The sequence below is a fragment of the Cannabis sativa genome, chromosome 8, assembly GCF_029168945.1.
Source record: "Cannabis sativa cultivar Pink pepper isolate KNU-18-1 chromosome 8, ASM2916894v1, whole genome shotgun sequence".
NCBI classification, from domain to species: Eukaryota; Viridiplantae; Streptophyta; class Magnoliopsida; order Rosales; family Cannabaceae; genus Cannabis; species Cannabis sativa.
The window spans coordinates 42,264,456-42,273,970 of record NC_083608.1 but is presented as its reverse complement, the minus strand read 5'-3'; the positions used below and the strand labels follow the sequence as shown (position 1 = coordinate 42,273,970).

General features: G+C 33.4%; 2 long non-coding RNA genes across 2 annotated transcripts; both read right to left on the bottom strand.

Annotated features, from left to right (window-relative positions):
- Nucleotides 1–3,100: 3,100 nt before the first annotated feature.
- LOC115700777 (uncharacterized) lies at nt 3,101–4,927 on the bottom strand. The gene is made up of 3 exons (XR_004008447.2): nt 3,846–4,927; nt 3,360–3,742; nt 3,101–3,263 (listed from the first exon to the last, which is right to left on the bottom strand). It is a non-coding gene; the product is annotated as an uncharacterized LOC115700777 (long non-coding RNA).
- Nucleotides 4,928–8,110: 3,183 nt separating this feature from the next.
- LOC115698990 (uncharacterized) lies at nt 8,111–9,515 on the bottom strand. Its single transcript, XR_009684183.1, has 3 exons — nt 8,855–9,515; nt 8,369–8,751; nt 8,111–8,272 (listed from the first exon to the last, which is right to left on the bottom strand). It is a non-coding gene; the product is annotated as an uncharacterized LOC115698990 (long non-coding RNA).

The following is a 9,515-nucleotide window of genomic DNA, read 5'->3' as shown; positions in this document are numbered from 1 at the left end:
TTGGTTTATTATTTGGAGATTATTGGAATTCTCTTAAGTTAATCCTTAGGTTTGTCTTCTTGACTGATAGCTGAATAAAACAAAATTTAATAAAAGATTTTCCTCTTTAGCAAAGAAAAGTCAAAACAAAATTCAACTCTCATCATTATTTTCTTTTTCATCATTAATTGATCAAGCTCTGGCTTTTGTGTTGGTGTTTTACGAGCGATTTAATGATTCCTCTAATTAGTTGTGTTTTTGGTCCTATATTTTGGTTTTTTTTTTTTTAATCAAAGATGGTTTGGTTTTTATTCAAAGACAATCAGTAGTAACAATAGTTTGAAGATGAGAAGGATCATGAATCTCACTAAATTTACAATCGGGCTAAAAATAAAACCTTTTAGTAATATAATGAGCTACTTTATTTGTAGATTTGTTTAACAAAAGTTAAAAACACATTATTTAAAGAAGAAATTAAAATGCGACAATCTATTTAAACTGGAAAGGCATAATAATAAAGCTTTTTATAGCTTGAACTACTACTAACGTATTAGTCTCAATTATGACATTAGCTTAATGTTTTCTCTTTATTCAACTTAAAGTTTCTTTGATCTTAATTATTTCTGTAACTTCAGGTTGAAGTAAGCTAACACAGCTCGCAAAGAGGGCCTTAAGCAGACAGCCCAAACCCAAACTTGTCCAATATTATGAAAGCTTCTGGGTTTTATACAGAAATTGACTCTCTCAGCTAAAGATCTTTTTCCTATATTTTAATTTTAACTAAAAGAACATTGCTATTATTTATTATGACGCCCACCGTTATTATAAGGTAATGCCTTATATAAATGGTTACGATAAAATAAAATAAGTAGGATTCATATTAAATTATATGAGGAACTATGATTATTTCTCTAAGTGAAATAATTAATTTCAACATATAGAATCAAAATAATTTATGTCCAAGTATTAAACTTTTGTTGACTTTTATGCCCCCATGTCACTTTTATATGCTATTAAATATTTCTAAAACTTTCATAATATAAGACTGGTCTTAAATTTTAAGCCCTACCATTTTTAAGCTGCTAATTAACTCTTATTAGTTTTAATTTAGTTTGTGTAATAAGACTGGTGCTTGCACTTGTAATTTATTTTACTACTAGTTATTGACCTTTTGTTTTTTGTTCAACCACACCCAACAAAGCCATTAAATTAAGGATCTAACCGTTAACAAACTTCATGTGTTTAAGTCTATAATAAGATTATATTACTCTAAAATTTATTCTATGATTTCTTTTCGATGAAACAATTCCCTTCAGAGTTTTGTATCAGTCAATCAAACATTAATATTCTTAATATGTCAAAAGGGAAATTTTATTTTGTTTTCTTAAAAAAATATTCTATATCAAAATTTAGACCCCAAATTAATTTATACAAAATAATTCTTTTGTTTACATATTTTTCCCATTTTACCCTTAACTAATTAAAAAAAAAAAAACCTGATCACTAATCTCTCTCTCTCTCTCTCTCTCTCTCTCTCTCTCTCTCTCTCTCTCTCTCTCAGCTCACTCTTTTTCAATCTCTCTGCTCCCTTCCTCTCGATCTATCTCAGTATACGACCGGACCTCACATAGAAAAAAATAATACATATTCATCTTAATAATGGGTTGGTATTGTCTAAAGAATTTCTTAAATATTTAAATTAGTATGTAATTTATTTTTCGATAGATCTGTGTGGTTTTTGTTATTTGCATTTGTTTTGCTGATTTTTTTTATTGAAATGGCGAGATTTGATTTTCTCACTAAATTAGGTTTTTTTTTAACAAATTATCAATGCTTTTTCGATTATATATCGATATTTTCTCGATAATTAGGGTAAGAAGGTAAAGGGATGACAATTTTTAATAATTTTTTGATGGTATATTGATAATATAATTTTGACCTATTAAGACAAAACATAGAAAAATATAACAAAATTAATCACACAAGGTAGAATCATCAACAAACCATCGATATACTATCGATAAGCCATCAATAATCAATCAAAATACCAAGTAAAAAATAATGTCAATCTATTATCGATAAACCATCGATAATATAGTACATCGATATACTATCAATAATATTGATATATTATTGATGGTTTATCGATAGTATATCGATAGTTTATCGATCGCAAGCTGATGTATTTTTTTTATTTGGTATTTTAATTGATTATTGATGGTTTATCAATAGTATATCGATAGTTTGTTGATGATTTTGCCTAGTGTGATTAATTTTGCTATATATTTTATCCTGGATCGAAATAGTATCGATATACTATCGAAATAGTGTCAAAAATTGTCAACCCTTATTTTTTTACCGTAATTATCGAGAAGATATCGATATATAATCGAAAAAGCATAAATAATCAATTAAAAATTCTAGTTTGGTGAGAAAACTAGATCTTGCCATTTCGATAAAAAGACGAGCAAAACAACACCAATACAAACAATTACAACACAGATTTATCGATCGGAAATAAACTACATACTAATCTAAATATTTTTTTAAAAAAATTGAACACCTACCCATTATTGAGGTGAATGGGTATGATTTTTTTCAGTAGTGAGATCCGGCTGTTCACCAAGAGAGAGAGTATATGTGTGTTTAGTTCAGTTTCTTTTAATTAGCCAACGATAAAATGAAGAAAATATATAAACAAAATAATTATTTTGTATAAATTAGTTAAGACTATATTTTAATGTGGGATATTTTTTTTCAAAGATACAAAATAAAATTTCCGTATGTTAATATGTGGTAATTGAAGGAAGATCGAGGAACCAAAATCCGTACGATACATACGATTTACACAAAAATTTGCGGATGAAACAGAGCAGTAAATTATATTCAGAGAGAATTAATAGTGCTACTAATTAATGAAAGTGCAGCTGTTTTAATTTTCCTTTATAATATTTGTTGTTACAGATTCACTTATTTACCCTTAAGTTGTATAACACTAATCACAGGGTTTGACAAATATACCCTTACATCAAAGACAGTTACAAAACAGTTACAAAACAGTTACAAAACAGTTACAAATATCTATAGGGCTCTGCCCTAGATTAGATCACAGAACAGTATATAAAAGGAGGTGCTTTTCTCAGATACAACAAGCAATAATATACAGAGCAAAATAAAGAGTCACAGCCAGAGAGATACAACAACAGAGAACAACATCAGAAATAACAACAAAGTAAAAAAGAGAGCCTTTTGGCTGTGAGTTGTCATCTCCATGTGAGCTCCTCCTAGAGTGTTCATGTAAAAGAAAAGAGAGTTTTTGTTAGTATCAAAAGAGAGAAAAACAGAGAGAAATACAAACTGTTGTAAATCAAAAGTGTAACCTTTGTTTGATGATTAGTGGAATCAAGCTGAGGGCTTGACGGAGAAGTAGCCGGTTGTTTTGGGCGAACTCCGAGATCAAAGTTTTGGTGTCATCTACTTTAATCACTGTTTGCATTCTCTCATCTCACTCTTATTATTTTTTGTGGTATTTGTATTTGTGCATGTGTTTATGTTCTTGATTTTTGGGTGTGTATTGTATTGGCCGAAAGCTAAAGGGATTTATTCGGGTTGTATTTTTCGGTTTGGTTTTTTGGCCATGAGGATGTGAAACATTTTTGTGGTTCGGTTTTTGAGTGAGTAAAGCCGTGAGTGAGTGCTTTTCTGGGTTAGTATTTTCGGGTAGAAGATTTGTGTTTTTGGTTGTTCTTGTTTCGGGTATAAACTGTTAAGGAAAAATAAGAAGAGAAAAGAAACATTAGTAAAACCAAAATCCCATTTTATATTTCAGCAATAAGAAAAGAAAAGCTTGAAGGGAAAAATAGAACCTTTGAAGAACATTAATCCTTGCGGCTGTAGCAAGAAGAAGAGAAGAAATTAACTCCAGAAACTCTTGTTGCCTTTGTGTTGAAAAGAAGAAGAAGTGAAAGAAACCCTAACCCTAGAAAACCCTAGCAGCTGCCATTAGAGAGAAGAAGGTTTTTTGGAAAGTTTTGAATATTTTAGAGAGGGAATGATAGTGGCTGCCGAATAGAGAAGAAGAAAGTATTAGGTTTTTAGTGTTATACCTTTGGCTTTTATATTAGGGTTTATTAACTTAGGGTTTCATTTAAGTTGGGCTGATATACTTGCTGGGCCGAATATATATCAAAGGAGAGTCTTGTTTGAATTCTTGCATTGACTGAAGGAGTGATTGGAGAGAGAAAACTCTCTTTGGTTGATTGATAGTGGGCCGAACCACTTTAGTGAGAAGAGTCATTGACTCTTTGTTGAGTTAATCTCTTTTTGGGCTTTGGCTTAGTGGGCCGAACCTTTTGTGTTTGGGCTGAAACAAAGATTGCAAAATTGTATTAGTTTATAAAATTGACACTATTATTTTATGAACACATAAAATAATAAATTTTAGAAAAATACCAATTTGCATATAATATTAATTTTGCTTCTTAAAGTGTGTTGGTTAGAACAAATAATTTCCAACAGTGGTATCAGAGCCAAATTATTTCCGCAAAGAGATTCAAAATAATACAATCAAGAAGCAAATTAGAAAGACATTGAAAATCAAGAACACAAGGATGGACATGAAGAGGAGGAATTAGATATTGGAGATTTGGAGGACATTCTAAACCTTTATCTAATTTGATTTTTTAACAAATACAATATGAGTAATTTTAAAGTTGATGTTGATAAGTTTGATGGATCAGGTGACTACAGAATATGGAGGAGGAAAATAAGATCTCTACTGGCACAACAGAAGCTGTTGAGGGTCCTTGAAGAACCCATTGAATGGCCTGAAGGAACAACTAAGATACAGCAAGAAGAGTATCTTGAAACAGCTACTGGGATTATCATATTCAACCTAAGTGATGCAATCATTAGGTTGGTTGATAAGGAAGAAACTCCAGCAAAGATATGGAAGAAGTTGGAAGTGCAATTCCAACAAAGGTCACTAACAAACAAGATCTTTCTAAAAGAAAGGATCTTTGGCTACAAGATGAATAGATCTAAAAGTCTTGAAGACAACTTAGATGAATTTCTGAAGATGCATATAGAGTTGGCTAACTCGGGAGAAGGAGAAGCTTTGAGTGATGAAAACCAAGCAATCATCATTCTCAACTCATTACCGGAATCCTATAAGGATGTAAAGATAGCAATAAAGTATGGAAGAACTTCGATTACCCTAGATGAAGTCATCTCTGCACTAAAGTCTATGGACTTAGAGATGAAGAATGACAAGTTGGGGAGCTCTAATGGTGAGCTGAACTTGAGTAGAGGAAGGCCTCATGAGAAGAAGCCTTGGAACAATAGGGGAAGGAGTAATAGCAAAGATTCTTCCAAGGGTGGAAGATATGGAAATGGGAAGTCTCCATCAAGAGGACAGAAAGATCCTAAAGGCTGCTATCACTGTGGTAAACCGGGGCATATCAGAAGAGACTGTTATTTTTGGAAGAGAAGTAACAGAGGAAGAACAGATGGTAGCAATAGTGACTCAAACCAGGGAGAAAATCATTTCTCAAAGGAAAAGGGAAAGAAGCATGAAGCCAATCTAAGTGATGGCTATGAGAGTGGAGAAGTTTACATTACTGCAATTAAATTCAAAGAAGAATGGATTTTAGATTCAGGATGCACTTTTCACATGACTAATAATAGATCTTTACTTTCTGATTTCAGGGAATCTAAAGGAGGGAAGGTCATCTTAGGCAACAACCAAACATGCCATATTGAAGGCTCAGGTAATGTGAGCTTTAAAATGTATGATGGTATTGTAAGAACTCTTACAGGTGTAAGATTTGTGGCTAACTTAGCTAGAAATTTAATTTCTATAAGTATGCTAGATGACCTTGGTGTTGTGAGTAAGATTGAGACGAGTACAATGAAACTAAGCAAAGGTTCAATGACCATAATGAAAGGCTACAAGGAAGAAGGATTATACTACCCAAAGGGAGAACCAATTTCACATTGTCACAACACAACAGAAACTCTTGAAGATTCTAAGGCAATCTTATGGCATAGAAGACTTGGGCACATGAGTGAGAAAGGTTTGCAAATTATGAGTGAACAAAATCTTTTATGCAAGGATAAAGTAAGTAAAGTTGATTTTTGTGAGCATTGCACATTGGGTAAGCATCATAGGCTTAAATTTAAAATTGGGACACATAATTCTAAAGAAATTTTAGAATATATACATGCTAATTTATGGGGTCCAGAAAATACAGCTACTCATGGGGGGAGTAGTTATTTTCTATCCATTGTGGATGACTACTCTAGGAAAGTATGGGTTTTTCTTTTGAAACATAAAAATGATGCCTTTGCAAAATTTTAAGAATGGAAAATTTCAATTGAAAATTTAACTAACAAAAGAGTTAAGACTCTTAGGACCGATAATGGTCTAGAGTTCTGCAGCGATTTGTTTAACATGTATTGCAGGAACAATGGCATTCAAAGGCATAAGACTGTAAGATTAAACCCGCCACAAAACGGAGTAGCTGAGAGGATGAACAAGACTATTTTAAATAAAGCCAAGTGCATGCTATTCCAAGCAGGGTTAGCTACGGGATTTTGGGGAGAAGCAGTACTCACAGCAGCTTATTTGATAAACCGAAGTCCATCAAGTGCTGTGGAGTTAAAGACCCCTGAAGAGAGATGGTCCCAAGAAACTACCGCATTTATCCCACTTAAAAGTTTTTGGGTGTGCAACATATGCACACCAAGGAGATGGAAAGTTAGAGCCTAGAGTTCTAAAGTGTGTATTTTTGGGATATTCAGAAGGAACAAAAGGGTATAGACTTTGGGTAAGAGAAAAATGTTTTAAAACTATTAATAGCAGAGATGCAATATTTGATGAAAATATTTTTCCATGCATTGCTACTAACCCAAATGTTTTAGGTTCTTGCCCTAGTACTAACCATGCAGGTAACTCAATCAACGTTGATCTAAGACCTACTACTCCAAGTGATGAACAAGGAGAGAACACTGTTCAGGTGGAACAAGGAGAAGACACTATTCAGGTGGAACATGGAGAAAACATTGTTCAGGTGGAACAGGGAGAAGACATTGTTCAGGTGAAACAGGGAGAAGACATTGTTCAAGTGGAACATGGAGAAAATACTGTTCAGGTGGAACAGGGAGAGAAGATCGCTCATGTGGAACAAGGAAACCTAAGGGAAAGTCAAGCAGAGGAGTTGGAAGACTACCAGTTGACTAGAGACAAAGTTAAAAGAGCACCTAGACAGAATCCTAAGTATAGCTTCAACATTTGGAATGAAGACATTGCCTATGCACTGTTAAGTGCTTTGCAAGGACAAAAGAATAAACCAGAAAGTTGTGGAGAAGCTATGAAGAGCAAAAATGCTAGAAGTGGAACTGTGCTATGGATGAAGAGACATACTCTTTGAGTAAAGAGAAGACTTGGGTTTGTGTTCCAAAACCCAAGGGAAGGAGTGTTGTGAAACATATGTGGCCCTTTAGACATAAAGGAAAATGCAGTAAGAAAAATAAAGAGTTGGAGGATATGAGTAAGATCCTCAACTCTAATGAGATTCGTTCAAAGATGTATTTCATGTTGAGTACCATACCAGATACAACATATACTATAGTTGCTGTTAGCAAGTATATGGTATTGACTGGAAAGATACATTGGTTGATTATAATATGGATCTTAAGGTACATAAAGAAGACAACATGCATTATACTTGCGTTTAGAAAGTCACAAAACCAAATGGAAGGGTTTTGTGACTTGATCTATACAAGAGAGAAAAACAAGGTGACACAAGGAGGTGTCACAAACATGAAGACAAGGGTGTTTGTCCTAGCTAAGTTCAAACTGAACTTGCTAGGGATAAACAAATGGTACTGACCTTTGGGGTCATTCAAGCCCTCATAGCATTATCAACTATCCTTGGGTAAATAAGAGAATCTGGGTGGATTTGTTGTTACAGATTCACTTATTTACCCTTAAGTTGTATAGCACTAATCACAGGGTTTGACAATTATACCCTTACATCAAAGACAGTTACAAAGACAGTTACAAAACAGTTACAAAACAGTTACAAATATCTATAGGGCTCTGCCCTAGATTAGATCACAGAACAGTATATAAAAGGAGGTGCTTTTCTCAGATACAACAAGCAATAATATACAGAGCAAAATAAAGAGTCACAGCCAGAGAGATACAACAACAGAGAACAACATCAGAAATAACAACAAAGTAAAAAGAGAGCCTTTTGGCTGTGAGTTGTCATCTCCATGTGAGCTCCTCCTAGAGTGTTCATGTAAAAGAAAAGAGAGTTTTTGTTAGTATCAAAAGAGAGAAAAACAGAGAGAAATACAAACTGTTGTAAATCAAAAGTGTAACCTTTGTTTGATGATTAGTGGAATCAAGCTGAGGGCTTGACGGAGAAGTAGCCGGTTGTTTTGGGCGAACTCCGAGATCAAAGTTTTGGTGTCATCTACTTTAATCACTGTTTTCATTCTCTCATCTCACTCTTATTATTTTTTGTGGTATTTGTATTTGTGCATGTGTTTATGTTCTTGATTTTTGGGTGTGTATTGTATTGGCCGAAAGCTAAAGGGATTTATTCGGGTTGTATTTTTCGGTTTGGTTTTTTGGCCATGAGGATGTGAAACATTTTTGTGGTTCGGTTTTTGAGTGAGTAAAGCCGTGAGTGAGTGCTTTTCTGGGTTAGTATTTTCGGGTAGAAGATTTGTGTTTTTGGTTGTTCTTGTTTCGGGTATAAACTGTTAAGGAAAAATAAGAAGAGAAAAGAAACATTAGTAAAACCAAAATCCCATTTTATATTTCAGCAATAAGAAAAGAAAAGCTTGAAGGGAAAAATAGAACCTTTGAAGAACATTAATCCTTGCGGCTGTAGCAAGAAGAAGAGAAGAAATTAACTCCATAAACTCTTGTTGCCTTTGTGTTGAAAAGAAGAAGAAGTGAAAGAAACCCTAACCCTAGAAAACCCTAGCAGCTGCCATTAGAGAGAAGAAGGTTTTTTGGAAAGTTTTGAATATTTTAGAGAGGGAATGATAGTGGCTGCCGAATAGAGAAGAAGAAAGTATTAGGTTTTTAGTGTTATACCTTTGGCTTTTATATTAGGGTTTATTAACTTAGGGTTTCATTTAAGTTGGGCTGATATACTTGCTGGGCCGAATATATATCAAAGGAGAGTCTTGTTTGAATTCTTGCATTGACTGAAGGAGTGATTGGAGAGAGAAAACTCTCTTTGGTTGATTGATAGTGGGCCGAACCACTTTAGTGAGAAGAGTCATTGACTCTTTGTTGAGTTAATCTCTTCTTGGGCTTTGGCTTAGTGGGCCGAACCTTTTGTGTTTGGGCTGAAACAAAGATTGCAAAATTGTATTAGTTTATAAAATTGACACTATTATTTTATGAACACATAAAATAATAAATTTTAGAAAAATACCAATTTGCATATAATATTAATTTTGCTTCTTAAAGTGTGTTGGTTAGAACAAATAATTTCCAACAATATTAATCA